This window comes from Lipophrys pholis (genome assembly GCF_963383615.2).
Source record: "Lipophrys pholis genome assembly, chromosome: 6".
NCBI classification, from domain to species: Eukaryota; Metazoa; Chordata; class Actinopteri; order Blenniiformes; family Blenniidae; genus Lipophrys; species Lipophrys pholis.
In genome coordinates, this window is record NC_137629.1 from 11,844,448 (window position 1) to 11,866,962 (window position 22,515).

Here is a 22,515-nt window from a genome sequence, read left to right on the forward strand (position 1 = left end):
CATTAGGGCCCGCATCTCATTACCAAGTAGAACAAAGGAGTGAACACCTCGGCCCCGCCTCCGCATCTCATTACCAAGTAGATCAAAGTTTTTATGTGTGCAAACCATCAGGAGGCTATAACTGTAAGTTGTGTGTTGGCCTAGTATGGCAATGACTTAGAGTATTTGTTGGCATGAGCGCTAATTAGCATTCGCGCTAGTTAGCATATGTACTGAGGTAGGCAGTTTATGACAGCTATATGTGCTAGTTTTTGTTATGTGCTAGTTTAGTTATGTTTATCTGCATGTTTACCTGTGTACCAGCTTTGTATCTTTGTAACAGAGATTCTGTGTCTTCACTTTTTTAGTTTCACTGTGTTTGAATTTCACTGACTTACCAGTCATTAAAGGAGCAAGGCTGCTCACTTCCCTGGCTATCAAAAGATTTTGTCTGGCTGTTTCATCTATGTCAACACTGCAGCAGTATAACACATAGAGAGAACAGTGCACTACTTGGTAATGAGATGCGGGGGGCGGGGCCAATGTTTTCACTGCTTTGTTCTACTTGGTAATGAAACGCGGGGTGGGGCCGAGGTGTTCACAGCTTTGTTCTACTGGTTAATGAGATGCGGGGCCGAGGTGTTCACTGCTTTGTTCTACTTGGTAATGAGATGCGGAGTCTAGGTGTTCACAGCTTTGATCTACTCGGTAATGAGATGCGGGGGGCGGGGCCGAGGTGTTCACAGCTTTGTTCTACTTGGTAATGAGATGCGGAGTCTAGGTGTTCACAGCTTTGATCTACTCGGTAATGAGATGCGGGGGGCGGGGCCGAGGTGTTCACAGCTTTGTTCTACTTGGTAATGAGATGCGGAGCCTAGGTGTTCACAGCTTTGATCTACTTGGTAATGAGATGCGGGGGGCGGGGCCGAGGTGTTCACAGCTTTGTTCTACTGGTTAATGAGATGCGGGGCCGAGGTGTTCACAGCTTTGTTCTACTTGGTAATGAGATGCAGGGCCGAGGTGTTCACTGCTTTGTTCTACTGGTGAATGAGATGCGGGGCCGAGGTTTTCACTGCTTTGTTCTACTGGTTAAGTAGATGCAGGGGGCAGGGCCGAGGTGTCCATTATATTGTTCTGTTTGGTAATGAGATGCGGGGGCGGAGCCAATGTTTTCACTGCTTTGTTCTACTGGTTAATGAGATGCGGGGCCGAGGTGTTCATAGCTTTGTTCTACTTGGTAATGAGATGCGGGGCCTAGGTGTTCACAGCTTTGATCTACTTGGTAATGAGATGCAGGGGGCGGGGCCGAGGTGTTCACAGCTTTGTTCTACTTGGTAATGAGATGCAGGGGGCGGGGCCGAAATGCTCACTGTATTGTTCTACTGGTTAATGAGATAAAGTGGGGGGGGGGGGGTGGGCTGAGGTATTCACTTTGTTGTTCTACTTGTTCAACCTTCAATAATAAATGTTTAATAATTAGATTTTAAATTGCTAGGTTCAGACTTCCTGTTCTTCAGAATGTATTTTATGTTGTTTATTGTCCATCTTTAAATTAGCGCCTTTACTATGACACAGGAAGTGATTCACCGGAAGTAACAAGTAAAGCTCGGAGTCAGTTGTGTGATTCCTTCCGAACATCCTCTTTCTTCAGTTTTTATGTGTGCAATCCATCAGGAGGCAATAACTGTAAGTTGTGTGTTTTGGCCTAGTATGGCAATGACTTAGAGTATTTGTTTGCATGAGCGCTAATTAGCATTCGCGCTAGTTAGCATTCGCGCTAGTTAGCATATATACTAAGGTAGGCAGTTTATGACAGTTATATGTGCTAGTTTTTGTTATGTGCTAGTTTATTCATGTTTATCTGCATGTTTACCTGTGTACCAGCTTTGTATCTTTGTAACAGAGATTCTGTGTCTTTACTTTTTTAGTTTCACTGTGTTTGAATTTCACTGACTTACCAGTCATTAAAGGAGCAAGGCTGCTCACTTCCCTGGCTATCAAAAGATTTTGTCTGGCTGTTTCATCTATGTCAACACTGCAGCAGTATAACACATAGAGAGAACAGTAAACTACTTGTTAATGAGATGCGGGGCCGAGGTGTTCACTGCTTTGTTCTACTGGTGAATGAGATGCGGGGCCGAGGTGTTCACTGCTTTGTTCTACTGGTTAAGTAGATGCAGGGGGCAGGGCTGAGGTGTCCATTATATTGTTCTGTTTGGTAATGAGATATGGGGGCGGGGCCAATGTTTTCACTGCTTTGTTCTACTGGTTAATGAGATGCGGGGCCGAGGTGTTCACAGCTTTGTTTTACTTGGTAATGAGATGCAGGGGGCGGGGCCGAGGTGTCCATTTTATTGTTCTGTTTGGTAATGAGATGCGGGGGCGGGGCCAATGTTTTCACAGCTTTGTTCTACTTGGTAATGAGATGCGGGGCCGAGGTGTTCACAGCTTTGTTCTACTGGTTAATGAGATACAGGGGGGGGTGGGCTGAGGTATTCACTTTGTTGTTCTACTTGTTCAACCTTCAATAATAAATGTTTAATAATTAGATTGTAAATTGCTAGGTTCAGACTTCCTGTTCTTCAGAATGTATTTTATGTTGTTTATTGTCCATCTTTAAATTAGCGCCTTTACTATGACACAGGAAGTGATTCACCGGAAGTAACAAGTAAAGCTCGGAGTCAGTTGTGTGATTCCTTCCGAACATCCTCTTTCTTCAGTTTTTATGTGTGCAATCCATCAGGAGGCAATAACTGTAAGTTGTGTGTTTTGGCCTAGTATGGCAATGACTTAGAGTATTTGTTTGCATGAGCGCTAATTAGCATTCGCGCTAGTTAGCATTCGCGCTAGTTAGCATATGTACTGAGGTAGGCAGTTTATGACAGTTATATGTGCTAGTTTTTGTTATGTGCTAGTTTATTCATGTTTATCTGCATGTTTACCTGTGTACCAGCTTTGTATCTTTGTAACAGAGATTCTGTGTCTTTACTTTATTAGTTTCACTGTGTTTGAATTCCACTGACTTACCAGTCAATAAAGGAGCAAGGCTGCTCACTTCCCTGGCTATCAAAAGATTTTGTCTGGCTGTTTCATCTATATCAACACTGCAGCAGTATAACACATAGAGAGAACAGTACACTACTTGTTAATGAGATGCAGGGGTGGGGCCAAGGTTTTCACTTTATTGGTCTACTGGTTAATGAGATGCAGGGGGCGGGTCCGAGGTGCTCACTATATGTTCTACTTGGTAATGAGATGCAAGGGACGGGTCCGAGATGTCCACTTTATTGGTCTACTTGGTAATGAGATGCAGGGCCGTGGCGGGGCCGAGGATTTCACTATATTGTTCTACTGGTTAATGAGATGCGGGGCCCAGGTGTTCACTGCTTTGTTCTACTGGTGAATGAGATGCGGGGCCGAGGTGTTCACTGCTTTGTTCTACTGGTTAAGTAGATGCAGGGGGCAGGGCCGAGGTGTCCATTATATTGTTCTGTTTGGTAATGAGATGCGGGGGCGGGGCCAATGTTTTTACTGCTTTGTTCTACGGGTTAATGAGATGCGGGGCCGAGGTGTTCACTGCTTTGTTCTACTTGGTAATGAGATGCGGGGGCGGGGCCAATGTTTTCACTGCTTTGTTCTACGGGTTAATGAGATGCGGGGCCGAGGTGTTCACTGCTTTGTTCTACTTGGTAATGAGATGCGGAGCCTAGGTGTTCACAGCTTTTAATCTACTTGGTAATGAGATGCGGGGGGCGGGGCCGAGGTGTATACTGCTTTGTTCTACTGGTTAATGAGATGCGGGGCCGAGGTGTTCACAGCTTTGTTCTACTTGGTAATGAGATGCGGGGCCTAGGTGTTCACAGCTTAGATCTACTTGGTAATGAGATGCGGGGGCCGGGGCCGAGGTGTTCACTGCTTTGTTCTACTGGTTAATGAGATGCGGGGCCGAGGTGTTCACTGCTTTTTTCTACTTGGTAATGAGATGCGGAGCCTAGGTGTTCACAGCTTTGATCTACTTGGTAATGAGATGCGGGGGGCGGGGCCGAGGTGTTCACAGCTTTGTTCTACTTGGTAATGAGATGCGGGGCCGAGGTGTTCACAGCTTTGTTCTACTTGGTAATGAGATGCGGGGCCGAGGTGTTCACAGCTTTGTTCTACTTGGTAATGAGATGCGGGGGCGGGGCCGATGTTTTCACTGCTTTGTTCTACTGGTTAATGAGATGCGGGGCCGAGGTGTTCACTGCTTTGTTCTACTGGTTAATGAGATGCGGGGCCGAGGTGTTCACTGCTTTGTTCTACTGGTGAATTAGAAGCGGGGCCGAGGTGTTCACTGCTTTCTTCTACTGGTTAAGTAGATGCAGGGGGCAGGGCCGAGATGTCCATTATATTGTTCTGTTTGGTAATGAGATGCGGGGGCGGGGCCAATGTTTTCACTGCTTTGTTCTACTTGGTAATGAAATGGGTGGCCTAGGTTTTCACAGCTTTGATCTACTTGGTTATGAGATGCGGGGGGAGGGGCCGAGGTGTTCACTGCTTTGTTCTATTGGTTAATGAGATGCGGGGCCGAGGTGTTCACTGCTTTGTTCTACTGGTTAATGAGATGCGGGGCCGAGGTGTTTACAGCTTTGTTCTACTTGGTAATGAGATGCGGGGCCGAGGTTTTCACAGCTTTGTTCTACTTGGTAATGAGATGCGGCGGCGGGGCCGATGTTTTCACTGCTTTGTTCTACTGGTTAATGAGATGCGGGGCCGAGGTGTTCACTGCTTTGTTCTACTTGGTAATGAGATGCGGAGCCTAGGTGTTCACAGCTTTGATCTACTTGGTAATGAGATGCGGGGGGCGGGGCCGAGGTGTTCACAGCTTTGTTCTACTGGTTAATGAGATGCGGGGCCGAGGTGTTCACAGCTTTGTTCTACTTGGTAATGAGATGCAGGGCCGAGGTGTTCACTGCTTTGTTCTACTGGTGAATGAGATGCGGGGCCGAGGTTTTCACTGCTTTGTTCTACTGGTTAAGTAGATGCAGGGGGCAGGGCCGAGGTGTCCATTATATTGTTCTGTTTGGTAATGAGATGCGGGGGCGGAGCCAATGTTTTCACTGCTTTGTTCTACTGGTTAATGAGATGCGGGGCCGAGGTGTTCATAGCTTTGTTCTACTTGGTAATGAGATGCGGGGCCTAGGTGTTCACAGCTTAGATCTACTTGGTAATGAGATGCGGGGGCCGGGGCCAAATTTTTCACTGCTTTGTTCTACTGGTTAATGAGATGCGGGGCCGAGGTGTTCACAGCTTTGTTCTACTTGGTAATGAGATGCGGGGGGCGGGGCCGAGGTGTTCACTGCTTTGTTCTACTGGTTAATGAGATGCGGGGCCGAGGTGTTCACTGCTTTGTTCTACTTGGTAATGAGATGCGGAGCCTAGGTGTTCACAGCTTTGATCTACTTGGTAATGAGATGCGGGGGGCGGGGCCGAGGTGTTCACAGCTTTGTTCTACTTGGTAATGAGATGCGGGGCCGAGGTGTTCACAGCTTTGTTCTACTTGGTAATGAGATGCAGGGGGGGGGGGCCGAATTGCTCACTGTATTGTTCTACTGGTTAATGAGATACAGGGGGGGGGGGTGGGCTGAGGTATTCACTTTGTTGTTCTACTTGTTCAACCTTCAATAATAAATGTTTAATAATTAGATTGTAAATTGCTAGGTTCAGACTTCCTGTTCTTCAGAATGTATTTTATGTTTTGTATTGTCCATCTTTAAATTAGCGCCTTTACTATGACACAAGAAGTGATTCACCGGAAGTAACAAGTAAAGCTCGGAGTCAGTTGTGTGATTCCTTCCGAACATCCTCTTTCTTCAGTTTTTATGTGTGCAATCCATCAGGAGGCAATAACTGTAAGTTGTGTGTTGGCCTAGTATGGCAATGACTTAGAGTATTTGTTGGCATGAGCGCTAATTAGCATTCGCTTTAGTTAGCATATGTACTGAGGTAGGCAGTTTATGACAGTTATATGTGCTAGTTTTTGTTATGTGCTAGTTTTGTCATGTTTATCTGCATGTTTACCTGTGTACCAGCTTTGTATCTTTGTAACAGAGATTCTGTGTCTTTACTTTTTTAGTTTCACTGTGTTTGAATTCCACTGACTTACCAGTCAATAAAGGAGCAAGGCTGCTCACTTCCCTGGCTATCAAAAGATTTTGTCTGGCTGTTTCATCTATGTCAACACTGTAGCAGTATAACACATAGAGAGAACAGTACACTACTTGTTAATGAGATGCGGTGCCGAGGTGTTCACTGCTTTGTTCTACTTGGTAATGAGATGCGGGGCCTAGGTGTTCACAGCTTTGATCTACTTGGTAATGAGATGCGGGGGCGGGGCCGAGGTGTTCACTGCTTTGTTCTACTCGTGAATGAGATGCGGGGCCGAGGTGTTCACTGCTTTGTTCTACTGGTGAATGAGATGCGGGGCCGAGGTGTTCACTGCTTTGTTCTACTGGTTAAGTAGATGCAGGGGGCAGGGCCGAGGTGTCTATTATATTGTTCTGTTTGGTAATGAGATGCGGGGGCGGGGCCAATGTTTTCACTGCTTTGTTCTACTGGTTAATGAGATGCGGGGCCGAGGTGTTCACTGCTTTGTTCTACTTGGTAATGAGATGCGGGGCCTAGGTGTTCACAGCTTTGATCTACTTGGTAATGAGATGCGGGGCCGAGGTGTTCACAGCTTTGTTCTACTTGGTAATGAGATGCAGGGGGCGGGGCGGGTTGAGGTATTCACTTTGTTGTTCTACTTGTTCAACCTTCAATTATAAATGTTTAATAATTAGATTGTAAATTGCTAGGTTCAGACTTCCTGTTCTTCAGAATGTATTTTATGTTGTTTATTGTCCATCTTTAAATTAGCGCCTTTACTATGACACAGGAAGTGATTCACCGGAAGTAACAAGTAAAGCTCGGAGTCAGTTGTGTGATTCCTTCCGAACATCCTCTTTCTTCAGTTTTTATGTGTGCAATCCATCAGGAGGCAATAACTGTAAGTTGTGTGTTGGCCTAGTATGGCAATGACTTAGATTATTTGTTGGCATGAGCGCTAATTAGCATTCGCGCTAGTTAGCATATGTACTGATGTAGGCAGTTTATGACAGTTATATGTGCTAGTTTTTGTTATGTGCTAGTTTATTCATGTTTATCTGCATGTTTACCTGTGTACCAGCTTTGTATCTTTGTAACAGAGATTCTGTGTCTTTACTTTATTAGTTTCACTGTGTTTGAATTCCACTGACTTACCAGTCAATAAAGGAGCAAGGCTGCTCACTTCCCTGGCTATCAAAAGATTTTGTCTGGCTGTTTCATCTATATCAACACTGCAGCAGTATAACACATAGAGAGAACAGTACACTACTTGTTAATGAGATGCAGGGGTGGGGCCAAGGTTTTCACTTTATTGGTCTACTGGTTAATGAGATGCAGGGGGCGGGTCCGAGGTGCTCACTATATGTTCTACTTGGTAATGAGATGCAAGGGACGGGTCCGAGATGTCCACTTTATTGGTCTACTTGGTAATGAGATGCAGGGCCGTGGCGGGGCCGAGGATTTCACTATATTGTTCTACTGGTTAATGAGATGCGGGGGCGGGGCCAATGTTTTTACTGCTTTGTTCTACGGGTTAATGAGATGCGGGGCCGAGGTGTTCACTGCTTTGTTCTACTTGGTAATGAGATGCGGGGGCGGGGCCAATGTTTTCACTGCTTTGTTCTACGGGTTAATGAGATGCGGGGCCGAGGTGTTCACTGCTTTGTTCTACTTGGTAATGAGATGCGGAGCCTAGGTGTTCACAGCTTTTAATCTACTTGGTAATGAGATGCGGGGGGCGGGGCCGAGGTGTATACTGCTTTGTTCTACTGGTTAATGAGATGCGGGGCCGAGGTGTTCACAGCTTTGTTCTACTTGGTAATGAGATGCGGGGCCTAGGTGTTCACAGCTTAGATCTACTTGGTAATGAGATGCGGGGGCCGGGGCCGAGGTGTTCACTGCTTTGTTCTACTGGTTAATGAGATGCGGGGCCGAGGTGTTCACTGCTTTTTTCTACTTGGTAATGAGATGCGGAGCCTAGGTGTTCACAGCTTTGATCTACTTGGTAATGAGATGCGGGGGGCGGGGCCGAGGTGTTCACAGCTTTGTTCTACTTGGTAATGAGATGCGGGGCCGAGGTGTTCACAGCTTTGTTCTACTTGGTAATGAGATGCGGGGGCGGGGGCGATGTTTTCACTGCTTTGTTCTACTGGTTAATGAGATGCGGGGCCGAGGTGTTCACTGCTTTGTTCTACTGGTTAATGAGATGCGGGGCCGAGGTGTTCACTGCTTTGTTCTACTGGTGAATTAGAAGCGGGGCCGAGGTGTTCACTGCTTTCTTCTACTGGTTAAGTAGATGCAGGGGGCAGGGCCGAGATGTCCATTATATTGTTCTGTTTGGTAATGAGATGCGGGGGCGGGGCCAATGTTTTCACTGCTTTGTTCTACTTGGTAATGAAATGGGTGGCCTAGGTTTTCACAGCTTTGATCTACTTGGTTATGAGATGCGGGGGGAGGGGCCGAGGTGTTCACTGCTTTGTTCTATTGGTTAATGAGATGCGGGGCCGAGGTGTTCACTGCTTTGTTCTACTGGTTAATGAGATGCGGGGCCGAGGTGTTTACAGCTTTGTTCTACTTGGTAATGAGATGCGGGGCCGAGGTTTTCACAGCTTTGTTCTACTTGGTAATGAGATGCGGCGGCGGGGCCGATGTTTTCACTGCTTTGTTCTACTGGTTAATGAGATGCGGGGCCGAGGTGTTCACTGCTTTGTTCTACTTGGTAATGAGATGCGGAGCCTAGGTGTTCACAGCTTTGATCTACTTGGTAATGAGATGCGGGGGCGGGGCCGAGGTGTTCACAGCTTTGTTCTACTGGTTAATGAGATGCGGGGCCGAGGTGTTCACAGCTTTGTTCTACTTGGTAATGAAATGCAGGGCCGAGGTGTCACTGCTTTGTTCTACTGGTGAATGAGATGCGGGGCCGAGGTTTTCACTGCTTTGTTCTACTGGTTAAGTAGATGCAGGGGGCAGGGCCGAGGTGTCCATTATATTGTTCTGTTTGGTAATGAGATGCGGGGGCGGAGCCAATGTTTTCACTGCTTTGTTCTACTGGTTAATGAGATGCGGGGCCGAGGTGTTCATAGCTTTGTTCTACTTGGTAATGAGATGCGGGGCCTAGGTGTTCACAGCTTTGATCTACTTGGTAATGAGATGCAGGGGGCGGGGCCGAGGTGTTCACAGCTTTGTTCTACTTGGTAATGAGATGCAGGGGGCGGGGCCGAAATGCTCACTGTATTGTTCTACTGGTTAATGAGATAAAGGGGGGGGGGGGGGGGGGGCTGAGGTATTCACTTTGTTGTTCTACTTGTTCAACCTTCAATAATAAATGTTTAATAATTAGATTGTAAATTGCTAGGTTCAGACTTCCTGTTCTTCAGAATGTATTTTATGTTGTTTATTGTCCATCTTTAAATTAGCGCCTTTACTATGACACAGGAAGTGATTCACCGGAAGTAAAAAGTAAAGCTCGGAGTCAGTTGTGTGATTCCTTCCGAACATCCTCTTTCTTCAGTTTTTATGTGTGCAATCCATCAGGAGGCAATAACTGTAAGTTGTGTGTTGGCCTAGTATGGCAATGACTTAGAGTATTTGTTGGCATGAGCGCTAATTAGCATTCGCGCTAGTTAGCATATGTACTGAGGTAGGCAGTTTATGACAGTTATATGTGCTAGTTTTTGTTATGTGCTAGTTTAGTCATGTTTATCTGCATGTTTACCTGTGTACCAGCTTTGTATCTTTGTAACAGAGATTCTGTGTCTTTACTTTTTTAGTTTCACTGTGTTTGAATTTCACTGACTTACCAGTCATTAAAGGAGCAAGGCTGCTCACTTCCCTGGCTATCAAAAGATTTTGTCTGGCTGTTTCATCTATATCAACACTGCAGCAGTATAACACATAGAGAGAACAGTACACTACTTGTTAATGAGATGCGGGGCCGAGGTGTTCACTGCTTTGTTCTACTGGTTAAGTAGATGCAGGGGGCAGGGCCAAGGTGTCCATTATATTGTTCTGTTTGGTAATGAGATGCGGGGGCGGGGCCAATGTTTTCACTGCTTTGTTCTACTGGTTAATGAGATGCGGGGCCGAGGTGTTCACTGCTTTGTTCTACTTGGTAATGAGATGCGGGGCCTAGGTGTTCACAGCTTTGATCTACTTGGTAATGAGATGCGGGGGCGGGGCCGAGGTGTATACTGCTTTGTTCTACTGTTTAATGAGATGCGGGGCCGAGGTGTTCACAGCTTTGTTCTACTTGGTAATGAGATGCGGGGCCTAGGTGTTCACAGCTTTGATCTACTTGGTAATGAGATGCGGGGGGGCGGGGCCGAGGTGTTCACTGCTTTGTTCTACTGGTTAATGAGATGCGGGGCCGAGGTGTTCACAGCTTTGTTCTACTTGGTAATGAGATGCGGGGCCGAGGTGTTCACAGCTTTGTTCTACTTGGTAATGAGATGCAGGGGGCGGGGCTGAGTTGCTCACTGTATTGTTCTACTGGTTCATGAGATACAGGGGGGGGGGGCTGAGGTATTCACTTTGTTGTTCTACTTGTTCAACCTTCAATAATAAATGTTTAATAATTAGATTGTAAATTGCTAGGTTCAGACTTCCTGTTCTTCAGAATGTATTTTATGTTGTTTATTGTCCATCTTTAAATTAGCGCCTTTACTATGACACAGGAAGTGATTCACCGGAAGTAAAAAGTAATGCTCGGAGTCAGTTGTGTGATTCCTTCCGAACATCCTCTTTCTTCAGTTTTTATGTGTGCAATCCATCAGGAGGCAATAACTGTAAGTTGTGTGTTGGCCTAGTATGGCAATGACTTAGAGTATTTGTTGGCATGAGCGCTAATTAGCATTCGCGCTAGTTAGCATTCGCGCTAGTTAGCATATGTACTGAGGTAGGCAGTTTATGACAGTTATATGTGCTAGTTTTTGTTATGTGCTAGTTTAGTCATGTTTATCTGCATGTTTACCTGTGTACCAGCTTTGTATCTTTGTAACAGAGATTCTGTGTCTTTACTTTTTTAGTTTCACTGTGTTTGAATTTCACTGACTTACCAGTCATTAAAGGAGCAAGGCTGCTCACTTCCCTGGCTATCAAAAGATTTTGTCTGGCTGTTTCATCTATATCAACACTGCAGCAGTATAACACATAGAGAGAACAGTACACTACTTGTTAATGAGATGCGGGGCCGAGGTGTTCACTGCTTTGTTCTACTGGTTAAGTAGATGCAGGGGGCAGGGCCAAGGTGTCCATTATATTGTTCTGTTTGGTAATGAGATGCGGGGGCGGGGCCAATGTTTTCACTGCTTTGTTCTACTGGTTAATGAGATGCGGGGCCGAGGTGTTCACTGCTTTGTTCTACTTGGTAATGAGATGCGGGGCCTAGGTGTTCACAGCTTTGATCTACTTGGTAATGAGATGCGGGGGCGGGGCCGAGGTGTATACTGCTTTGTTCTACTGTTTAATGAGATGCGGGGCCGAGGTGTTCACAGCTTTGTTCTACTTGGTAATGAGATGCGGGGCCTAGGTGTTCACAGCTTTGATCTACTTGGTAATGAGATGCGGGGGACGGGGCCGAGGTGTTCACTGCTTTGTTCTACTGGTTAATGAGATGCGGGGCCGAGGTGTTCACTGCTTTGTTCTACTTGGTAATGAGATGCGGAGCCTAGGTGTTCACAGCTTTGATCTACTTGGTAATGAGATGCGGGGGGAGGGGCCGAGGTGTTCACAGCTTTGTTCTACTGGTTAATGAGATGCGGGGCCGAGGTGTTAACTGCATTGTTCTACTGGTTAATGAGATGCGGGGCCTAGGTGTTCACAGCTTTGATCTACTTGGTAATGAGATGCAGGGGGCGGGACCGAGGTGTTCACTGCTTTGTTCTACTGGTGAATGAGATGCGGGGCCAGGGTGTTCACTGCTTTGTTCTACTGGTTAAGTAGATGCAGGGGGCAGGGCCGAGGTGTCCATTATATTGTTCTGTTTGGTAATGAGATGCGGGGGCGGGGCCAAATTTTTCACTGCTTTGTTCTACTGGTTAATGAGATGCGGGGCCGAGGTGTTCACAGCTTTGTTCTACTTGGTAATGAGATGCGGGGGGCGGGGCCGAGGTGTTCACTGCTTTGTTCTACTGGTTAATGAGATGCGGGGCCGAGGTGTTCACTGCTTTGTTCTACTTGGTAATGAGATGCGGAGCCTAGGTGTTCACAGCTTTGATCTACTTGGTAATGAGATGCGGGGGGCGGGACCGAGGTGTTCACAGCTTTGTTCTACTTGGTAATGAGATGCGGGGCCGAGGTGTTCACAGCTTTGTTCTACTTGGTAATGAGATGCAGGGGGGGGGGGCCGAATTGCTCACTGTATTGTTCTACTGGTTAATGAGATACAGGGGGGGGGGGTGGGCTGAGGTATTCACTTTGTTGTTCTACTTGTTCAACCTTCAATAATAAATGTTTAATAATTAGATTGTAAATTGCTAGGTTCAGACTTCCTGTTCTTCAGAATGTATTTTATGTTTTGTATTGTCCATCTTTAAATTAGCGCCTTTACTATGACACAAGAAGTGATTCACCGGAAGTAACAAGTAAAGCTCGGAGTCAGTTGTGTGATTCCTTCCGAACATCCTCTTTCTTCAGTTTTTATGTGTGCAATCCATCAGGAGGCAATAACTGTAAGTTGTGTGTTGGCCTAGTATGGCAATGACTTAGAGTATTTGTTGGCATGAGCGCTAATTAGCATTCGCTTTAGTTAGCATATGTACTGAGGTAGGCAGTTTATGACAGTTATATGTGCTAGTTTTTGTTATGTGCTAGTTTTGTCATGTTTATCTGCATGTTTACCTGTGTACCAGCTTTGTATCTTTGTAACAGAGATTCTGTGTCTTTACTTTTTTAGTTTCACTGTGTTTGAATTCCACTGACTTACCAGTCAATAAAGGAGCAAGGCTGCTCACTTCCCTGGCTATCAAAAGATTTTGTCTGGCTGTTTCATCTATGTCAACACTGTAGCAGTATAACACATAGAGAGAACAGTACACTACTTGTTAATGAGATGCGGTGCCGAGGTGTTCACTGCTTTGTTCTACTTGGTAATGAGATGCGGGGCCTAGGTGTTCACAGCTTTGATCTACTTGGTAATGAGATGCGGGGGCGGGGCCGAGGTGTTCACTGCTTTGTTCTACTCGTGAATGAGATGCGGGGCCGAGGTGTTCACTGCTTTGTTCTACTGGTGAATGAGATGCGGGGCCGAGGTGTTCACTGCTTTGTTCTACTGGTTAAGTAGATGCAGGGGGCAGGGCCGAGGTGTCTATTATATTGTTCTGTTTGGTAATGAGATGCGGGGGCGGGGCCAATGTTTTCACTGCTTTGTTCTACTGGTTAATGAGATGCGGGGCCGAGGTGTTCACTGCTTTGTTCTACTTGGTAATGAGATGCGGGGCCTAGGTGTTCACAGCTTTGATCTACTTGGTAATGAGATGCGGGGCCGAGGTGTTCACAGCTTTGTTCTACTTGGTAATGAGATGCAGGGGGCGGGGCGGGTTGAGGTATTCACTTTGTTGTTCTACTTGTTCAACCTTCAATTATAAATGTTTAATAATTAGATTGTAAATTGCTAGGTTCAGACTTCCTGTTCTTCAGAATGTATTTTATGTTGTTTATTGTCCATCTTTAAATTAGCGCCTTTACTATGACACAGGAAGTGATTCACCGGAAGTAACAAGTAAAGCTCGGAGTCAGTTGTGTGATTCCTTCCGAACATCCTCTTTCTTCAGTTTTTATGTGTGCAATCCATCAGGAGGCAATAACTGTAAGTTGTGTGTTGGCCTAGTATGGCAATGACTTAGATTATTTGTTGGCATGAGCGCTAATTAGCATTCGCGCTAGTTAGCATATGTACTGATGTAGGCAGTTTATGACAGTTATATGTGCTAGTTTTTGTTATGTGCTAGTTTTGTCATGTTTATCTGCATGTTTACCTGTGTACCAGCTTTGTATCTTTGTAACAGAGATTCTGTGTCTTTACTTTTTTAGTTTCACTGTGTTTGAATTTCACTGACTTACCAGTCAATAAAGGAGCAAGGCTGCTCACTTCCCTGGCTATCAAAAGATTTTGTCTGGCTGTTTCATCTATGTCAACACTGCAGCAGTATAACACATAGAGAGAACAGTACACTACTTGTTAATGAGATGCGGTGCCGAGGTGTTCACTGCTTTGTTCTACTTGGTAATGAGATGCGGGGCCTAGGTGTTCACAGCTTTGATCTACTTGGTAATGAGATGCGGGGCCTAGGTGTTCACATCTTTGATCTACTTGGTAATGAGATGCGGGGCCTAGGTATTCACATCTTTGATCTACTTGGTAATGAGATGCGGGGGGCGGGGCCGAGGTGTTCACAGCTTTGTTCTACTTGGTAATGAGATGCGGGGCCGAGGTGTTCACAGCTTTGTTCTACTTGGTAATGAGATGCAGGGGGCGGGGCCGAAATGCTCTCTGTATTGTTCTACTGGTTAATGAGATACAGGGGGGGGTCGGCTGAGGTATTCACTTTGTTGTTCTACTTGTTCAACCTTCAATAATAAATGTTTAATAATTAGATTGTAAATTGCTAGGTTCAGATTTCCTGTTCTTCAGAATGTATTTTATGTTGTTTATTGTCCATCTTTAAATTAGCGCCTTTACTATGACACAGGAAGTGATTCACCGGAAGTAACAAGTAAAGCTCGGAGTCAGTTGTGTGATTCCTTCCGAACATCCTCTTTCTTCAGTTTTTATGTGTGCAATCCATCAGGAGGCAATAACTGTAAGTTGTGTGTTGGCCTAGTATGGCTATGACTTAGATTATTTGTTGGCATGAGCTCTAATTAGCATTCGCGCTAGTTAGCATATGTACTGAGGTAGGCAGTTTATGACAGTTATATGTGCTAGTTTTTGTTATGTGCTAGTTTAGTCATGTTTATCTGCATGTTTACCTGTGTACCAGCTTTGTATCTTTGTAACAGAGATTCTGTGTCTTTACTTTTTTAGTTTCACTGTGTTTGAATTTCACTGACTTACCAGTCATTAAAGGAGCAAGGCAGCTCACTTCCCTGGCTATCAAAAGATTTTGTCTGGCTGTTTCATCTATATCAACACTGCAGCAGTATAACACATAGAGAGAACAGTACACTACTTGTTAATGAGATGCGGGGGTGGGGCCAAGGTTTTCACTTTATTGGTCTACTGGTTAATGAGATGCAGGGGGCGGGTCCGAGGTGCTCACTATATGTTCTACTTGGTAATGAGATGCAAGGGACGGGTCCGAGATGTCCACTTTATTGGTCTACTTGGTAATGAGATGCAGGGCCGGGGCGGGGCCGAGGTTTTCACGATATTGTTCTACTTGGGTCCCGGCTAGCTCATTAGGTAGAGCATGAGACTCACAATCTCAAGGTAGTGGGTTCGTGTCCTACGGCTGGGCTCACCACCTGCAGAAAGGTTCTTAATCGGTGCAATGTGATCTGGGTGACAGTGCTCATACTGCCACCCCCGCCACCCGGAAACGGATAAGCGGGAGAAAATGGATGGATGTTCTACTTGGTAATGAGATGCGGGGGGCGGGGCCGAGGTCTTCACTGCTTTGTTCTACTTGGTAATGAGATGCGGGGCCTAGGTGTTCACAGCTTTGATCTACTTGGTAATGAGATGCGGGGGGCAGGGCCGAGGTGTATACTGCTTTGATCTACTGGTTAATGAGATGCAGGGCCGAGGTGTTCACAGCTTTGTTCAACTTGGTAATGAGATGCGGGGCCTAGGTGTTCACAGCTTTGATCTACTTGGTAATGAGATGCGGGGGGCGGGGCCGAGGTGTTCACTGCTTTGTTCTACTGGTTAATGAGATGCCGGGGCCGAGGTGTTCACAGCTTTGATCTACTTGGTAATGAGATGCAGGGGGCGGGGCCGAGTTGCTCACTGTATTGTTCTAATGGTTCATGAGATACAGGGGGGGGGGCTGAGGTATTCACTTTGTTGTTCTACTTGTTCAACCTTCAATAATAAATGTTTAATAATTAGATTGTAAATTGCTAGGTTCAGACTTCCTGTTCTTCAGAATGTATTTTATGTTGTTTATTGTCCATCTTTAAATTAGCGCCTTTACTATGACACAGGAAGTGATTCACCGGAAGTAAAAAGTAAAGCTCGGAGTCAGTTGTGTGATTCCTTCCGAACATCCTCTTTCTTCAGTTTTTATGTGTGCAATCCATCAGGAGGCAATAACTGTAAGTTGTGTGTTGGCCTAGTATGGCAATGACTTAGAGTATTTGTTGGCATGAGCGCTAATTAGCATTCGCGCTAGTTAGCATATGTACTGAGGTAGGCAGTTTATGACAGTTATATGTGCTAGTTTTTGTTATGTGCTAGTTTAGTCATGTTTATCTGCATGTTTACCTGTGTACCAGCTTTGTATCTTTGTAGCAGAGATTCTGTGTCTTTACTTTTTTAGTTTCAATGTGTTTGAATTTCACTGACTTACCAGTCATTAAAGGAGCAAGGCTTCTCACTTCCCTGGCTATCAAAAGATTTTGTCTGGCTGTTTCATCTATGTCAACACTGCAGCAGTATAACACATAGAGAGAACAGTACACTACTTGTTAATGAGATGCGGGGCCGAGGTGTTCACTGCTTTGTTCTACTGGTTAAGTAGATGCAGGGGGCAGGGCCGAGGTGTCCATTATATTGTTCTGTTTGGTAATGAGATGCGGGGGCGGAGCCAATGTTTTAACTGCTTTGTTCGACTGGTTAATGAGATGCGGGGCCGAGGTGGTCACAGCTTTTTTCTACTTGGTAATGAGATGCGAGGCCGAGGTGGTCACAGCTTTGTTCTACTTGGTAATGAGATGCGGGGCCGAGGTGTTCACAGCTTTGTTCTACTTGGTAATGATATGCGGGGGCGGGGCCGATGTTTTCACTGCTTTGTTCTACTGGTTAATGAGATGCGGGGCCGAGGTGTTCACTGCTTTGTTCTACTGGTTAAGTAAATGCAGGGGGCAGGGCCGAGGTGTCCATTATATTGTTCTGTTTGGTAATGAGATGCGGGGGCGGGGCCAATGTTTTCACTGCTTTGTTCTACTGATTAATGAGATGCGGGGCCGAGGTGTTCACTGCTTTGTTCTACTTGTTCATGAGATGCGGGGCCTAGGTGTTCACAGCTTTGATCTACTGGTTAATGACCAGTTAATGACTGGTTAATTTGATCTACTTGGTAATGAGATGCGGGGGGAGGGGCCGAGGTGTTCACTGCTTTGTTCTACTGGTTAATGAGATGCGGGGCCGAGGTGTTAACTGCATTGTTCTACTGGTTAATGAGATGCGGGGCCGAGGTGTTCACTGCTTTGTTCTACTGGTGAATGAGATGCGGGGCCGAGGTGTTCACTGCTTTGTTCTACTGGTTAAGTAGATTCAGGGGGCAGGGCCGAGGTGTCCATTATATTGTTCTGTTTGGTAATGAGATGCGGGGGCGGGGCCAATGTTTTCACTGCTTTGTTCTACTGGTTAATGAGATGCGGGGCCGAGGTGTTCACTGCTTTGTTCTACTTGGTAATGAGATGCGGGGCCTAGGTGTTCACAGCTTTGATCTACTTGGTAATGAGATGCGGGGCCGAGGTGTTCACAGCTTTGTTCTACTTGGTAATGAGATGCAGGGGGCGGGGCGGGTTGAGGTATTCACTTTGTTGTTCTATTTGTTCAACCTTCAATAATAAATGTTTAATAATTAGATTGTAAATTGCTAGGTTCAGACTTCCTGTTCTTCAGAATGTATTTTATGTTGTTTATTGTCCATCTTTAAATTAGCGCCTTTACTATGACACAGGAAGTGATTCACCGGAAGTAACAAGTAAAGCTCGGAGTCAGTTGTGTGATTCCTTCCGAACATCCTCTTTCTTCAGTTTTTATGTGTGCAATCCATCAGGAGGCAATAACTGTAAGTTGTGTGTTGGCCTAGTATGGCAATGACTTAGATTATTTGTTGGCATGAGCGCTAATTAGTATTCGCGCTAGTTAGCATATGTACTGAGGTAGGCAGTTTATGACAGTTATATGTGCTAGTTTTTGTTATGTGCTAGTTTTATCATTTTTATCTGCATGTTTACCTGTGTACCAGCTTTGTATCTTTGTAACAGAGATTCTGTGTCTTTACTTTTTTAGTTTCACTGTGTTTGAATTTCACTGACTTACCAGTCAATAAAGGAGCAAGGCTGCTCACTTCCCTGGCTATCAAAAGATTTTGTCTGGCTGTTTCATCTATGTCAACACTGCAGCAGTATAACACATAGAGAGAACAGTACACGACTTGTTAATGAGATGCGGTGCCGAGGTGTTCACTGCTTTGTTCTACTTGGTAATGAGATGCGGGGCCTAGGTGTTCACAGCTTTGATCTACTTGGTAATGAGATGCGGGGGCGGGGCCGAGGTGTTCACTGCTTTGTTCTACTCGTGAATGAGATGCGGGGCCGAGGTGTTCACTGCTTTGTTCTACTGGTTAAGTAGATGCAGGGGGCAGGGCCGAGGTGTCCATTATTTTGTTCTGTTTGGTAATGAGATGTGGGGGCGGGGCCAATGTTTTCACTGCTTTGTTCTACTGGTTAATGTGATGCGGGGCCGAGGTGTTCACTGCTTTGTTCTACTTGGTAATGAGATGCGGGGCCTAGGTGTTCACATCTTTGATCTACTTGGTAATGAGATGCGGGGGGCGGGGCCGAAATGCTCACTGTATTGTTCTACTGGTTAATGAGATACAGGGGGGGGGGTCGGCTGAGGTATTCACTTTGTTGTTCTACTTGTTCAACCTTCAATAATAAATGTTTAATAATTAGATTGTAAATTGCCAGGTTCAGACTTCCTGTTCTTCAGAATGTATTTTATGTTGTTTATTGTCCATCTTTAAATTAGCGCCTTTACTATGACACAGGAAGTGATTCACCGGAAGTAACAAGTAAAGCTCGGAGTCAGTTGTGTGATTCCTTCCGAACATCCTCTTTCTTCAGTTTTTATGTGTGCAATCCATCAGGAGGCAATAACTGTAAGTTGTGTGTTTTGGCCTAGTATGGCAATGACTTAGAGTATTTGTTTGCATGAGCGCTAATTAGCATTCGCGCTAGTTAGCATATGTACTGAGGTAGGCAGTTTATGACAGTTATATGTGCTAGTTTTTGTTATGTGCTAGTTTATTCATTTTTATCTGCATGTTTACCTGTGTACAAGCTTTGTATCTTTGTAACAGAGATTCTGTGTCTTTACTTTTTTAGTTTCACTGTGTTTGAATTTCACTGACTTACCAGTCATTAAAGGAGCAAGGCTGCTCACTTCCCTGGCTATCAAAAGATTTTGTCTGGCTGTTTCATCTATATCAACACTGCAGCAGTATAACACATAGAGAGAACAGTACACTACTTGTTAATGAGATGCAGGGGTGGGGCCAAGGTTTTCACTTTATTGGTCTACTGGTTAATGAGATGCAGGGGGCGGGTCCGAGGTGCTCACTATATTGTTCTACTGGTTAATGAGATGCGGGGCCCAGGTGTTCACTGCTTTGTTCTACTGGTGAATGAGATGCGGGGCCGAGGTGTTCACTGCTTTGTTCTACTGGTTAAGTAGATGCAGGGGGCAGGGCCGAGGTGTCCATTATATTGTTCTGTTTGGTAATAAGATGCGGGGGCGGGGCCAATGTTTTCACTGCTTTGTTCTACTGGTTAATGAGATGCGGGGCCGAGGTGTTCACTGCTTTGTTCTACTTGGTAATGAGATGCGGAGCCTAGGTGTTCACAGCTTTGATCTACTTGGTAATGAGATGCGGGGGGCGGGGCCGAGGTGTATACTGCTTTGTTCTACTGGTTAATGAGATGCGGGGCCGAGGTGTTCACAGCTTTGTTCTACTTGGTAATGAGGTGCGGGGCCTAGGTGTTCACAGCTTTGATCTACTTGGTAATGAGATGCGGGGGGCGGGGCCGAGGTGTTCACTGCTTTGTTCTACTGGTTAATGAGATGCGGGGCCGAGGTGTTCACTGCTTTGTTCTACTTGGTAATGAGATGCGGAGCCTAGGTGTTCACAGCTTTGATCTACTTGGTAATGAGATGCGGGGGGCGGGGCCGAGGTGTTCACAGCTTTGTTCTACTTGGTAATGAGATGCGGGGCCGAGGTGTTCACAGCTTTGTTCTACTTGGTAATGAGATGCAGGGGGCGGGGCCGAATTGCTCACTGTATTGTTCTACTGGTTAATGAGATACGGGGGGGGGTGGGCTGAGGTATTCACTTTGTTGTTCTACTTGTTCAACCTTCAATAATAAATGTTTAATAATTAGATTGTAAATTGCTAGGTTCAGACTTCCTGTTCTTCAGAATGTATTTTATGTTGTTTATTGTCCATCTTTAAATTAGCGCCTTTACTATGACACAGGAAGTGATTCACCGGAAGTAACAAGTAAAGCTCGGAGTCAGTTGTGTGATTCCTTCCGAACATCCTCTTTCTTCAGTTTTTATGTGTGCAATCCATCAGGAGGCAATAACTGTAAGTTGTGTGTTGGCCTAGTATGGCAATGACTTAGATTATTTGTTGGCATGAGGGCTAATTAGCATTCGCGCTAGTTAGCATATGTACTGAGGTAGGCAGTTTATGACAGTTATATGTGCTAGTTTTTGTTATATGCTAGTTTAGTCATGTTTATCTGCATGTTTACCTGTGTACCAGCTTTGTATCTTTGTAACAGAGATTCTGTGTCTTTACTTTTTTAGTTTCACTGTGTTTGAATTTCACTGACTTACCAGTCATTAAAGGAGCAAGGCTGCTCAGTTCCCTGGCTATCAAAAGATTTTGTTTGGCTGTTTCATCTATATCAACACTGCAGCAGTATAACACATAGAGAGAACAGTACACTACTTGTCAATGAGATGCAGGGGTGGGGCCAAGGTTTTCACTTTATTGGTCTACTGGTTAATGAGATGCAGGGGGCGGGTCCGAGGTGCTCACTATATGTTCTACTTGGTAATGAGATGCAAGGGACGGGTCCGAGATGTCCACTTTATTGGTCTACTTGGTAATGAGATGCAGGGCCGGGGCGGGGCCGAGGTTTTCACGATATTGTTCTACTTGGGTCCCGGCTAGCTCATTAGGTAGAGCATGAGACTCACAATCTCAGGGTAGTGGGTTCGTGTCCCACGGCTGGGCTCACCACCTGCAGGAAGGTTCTTAATCGGTGCAATGTGATCTGGGTGACAGTGCTCATACTGCCACCCCCGCCACCCGGAAACGGATAAGCGGGAGAAAATGGATGGATGTTCTACTTGGTAATGAGATGCGGGGGGCGGGGCCGAGGTCTTCACTGCTTTGTTCTACTGGTTAATGAGATGCGGGGCCGAGGTGTTCACTGCTTTGTTCTACTTGGTAATGAGATGCGGGGCCTAGGTGTTCACAGCTTTGATCTACTTGGTAATGAGATGCGGGGGCGGGGCCGAGGTGTATACTGCTTTGTTCTACTGGTTAAGTAGATGCGGGGCCGAGGTGTTAACTGCATTGTTCTACTGGTTAATGAGATGCGGGGCCGAGGTGTTCACTGCTTTGTTCTACTGGTGAATGAGATGCAGGGCCGAGGTGTTCACTGCTTTGTTCTACTGGTTAAGTAGATGCAGGGGGCAGGGCCGAGGTGTCCATTATATTGTTCTGCTTGGTAATGAGATGCGGGGGCGGAGCCAATGTTTTAACTGCTTTGTTCGACTGGTTAATGAGATGCGGGGCCGAGGTGGTCACAGCTTTTTTCTACTTGGTAATGAGATGCGAGGCCGAGGTGGTCACAGCTTTGTTCTACTTGGTAATGAGATGCGGGGCCGAGGTGTTCACAGCTTTGTTCTACTTGGTAATGATATGCGGGGGCGGGGCCGATGTTTTCACTGCTTTGTTCTACTGGTTAATGAGATGCGGGGCCGAGGTGTTCACTGCTTTGTTCTACTGGTTAAGTAAATGCAGGGGGCAGGGCCGAGGTGTCCATTATATTGTTCTGTTTGGTAATGAGATGCGGGGGCGGGGCCAATGTTTTCACTGCTTTGTTCTACTGATTAATGAGATGCGGGGCCGAGGTGTTCACTGCTTTGTTCTACTTGTTCATGAGATGCGGGGCCTAGGTGTTCACAGCTTTGATCTACTGGTTAAAGACCAGTTAATGACTGGTTAATTTGATCTACTTGGTAATGAGATGCGGGGGGAGGGGCCGAGGTGTTCACTGCTTTGTTCTACTGGTTAATGAGATGCGGGGCCGAGGTGTTAACTGCATTGTTCTACTGGTTAATGAGATGCGGGGCCGAGGTGTTCACTGCTTTGTTCTACTGGTGAATGAGATGCGGGGCCGAGGTGTTCACTGCTTTGTTCTACTGGTTAAGTAGATTCAGG